Genomic DNA, 1,017 nt, shown 5'->3' with positions numbered 1-1,017 from the left:
AATGAGTTATGGACCCCTGCTATGTTCTGTTGTACTACTCCGAGGGATGTAATATTTGCGGAATGGTACTTCGTGAATGTTATATCAACGACTGGCATACTACAACATGCAGTGGTATGCAGGGTCACCACAGTGTCTCTCTCCCACACAAGCATTTATTCAACCAAAAACAAAAACAACAACAAACAGACGCTCCAAGCAAAGTACATAAGATGTGACCGAATAAAAATATAGTTTCAAGAGAAAAAACCTGATAATTTGTCGATGAAGAAGGGGATGCCTTGGGCATCCCCAAGCTTAGATGCTTGAGTCTTCTTATAATATCCAGGGATGAACCATGGGGGCATCCCCAAGCTTAGACTCTTCACTCTTCTTGATCATAGTATATCATCCTCCTCTCTTGACCCTTGAAAACTTCCTCCACGCCAAACTCGAAACAAAGTCATTAGAGGGTTAGTGCATAATTAAAAATTCACATGTTCAGAGGTGACACAATCATTCTTAACACTTCTGGATAGTGCACAAAGCTACTGGACATTAATGAAACAAAGAAATCCATCCAACATAGCAAAAGAGGCAATGCGAAATAAAAGGCAGAATCTGTCAAAACAGAACGATCAGTAAAGACGAATTTTAAAGAGGCACCGGACTTGCTCGGATGAAAATGCTCAAATTGAATGAAAGTGCGTACATATCCGAGGATCACGCACGTAAATTGGCAGATTTTCTGAGTTACCTACAGAGAGGCATATTGAAATTCGTGACAGCAAGAAATCTGTTTCTGCGCAGTAATCCAAATCTAGTATTGACTTTACTATCAAATACTTTACTTGGCTCAACAAATACAATAAAATAAGATAAGGAGAGGTTGCTGCAGTAGTAACAACTTCCAAGACACAAATACAAAATAAAAGTACTGTAACAAAATAAACACATGGGTTATCTCCCAAGAAGTGCTTTCTTTATAGACATTAAGATGGGCTCAGCAGTTTTAATGATGCACTCGCAAGAAATAGT

Source organism: Lolium rigidum, chromosome 6 (assembly GCF_022539505.1).
Source record: "Lolium rigidum isolate FL_2022 chromosome 6, APGP_CSIRO_Lrig_0.1, whole genome shotgun sequence".
Classification (NCBI taxonomy): domain Eukaryota; kingdom Viridiplantae; phylum Streptophyta; class Magnoliopsida; order Poales; family Poaceae; genus Lolium; species Lolium rigidum.
This window is presented reverse-complemented; position numbering follows the sequence as displayed.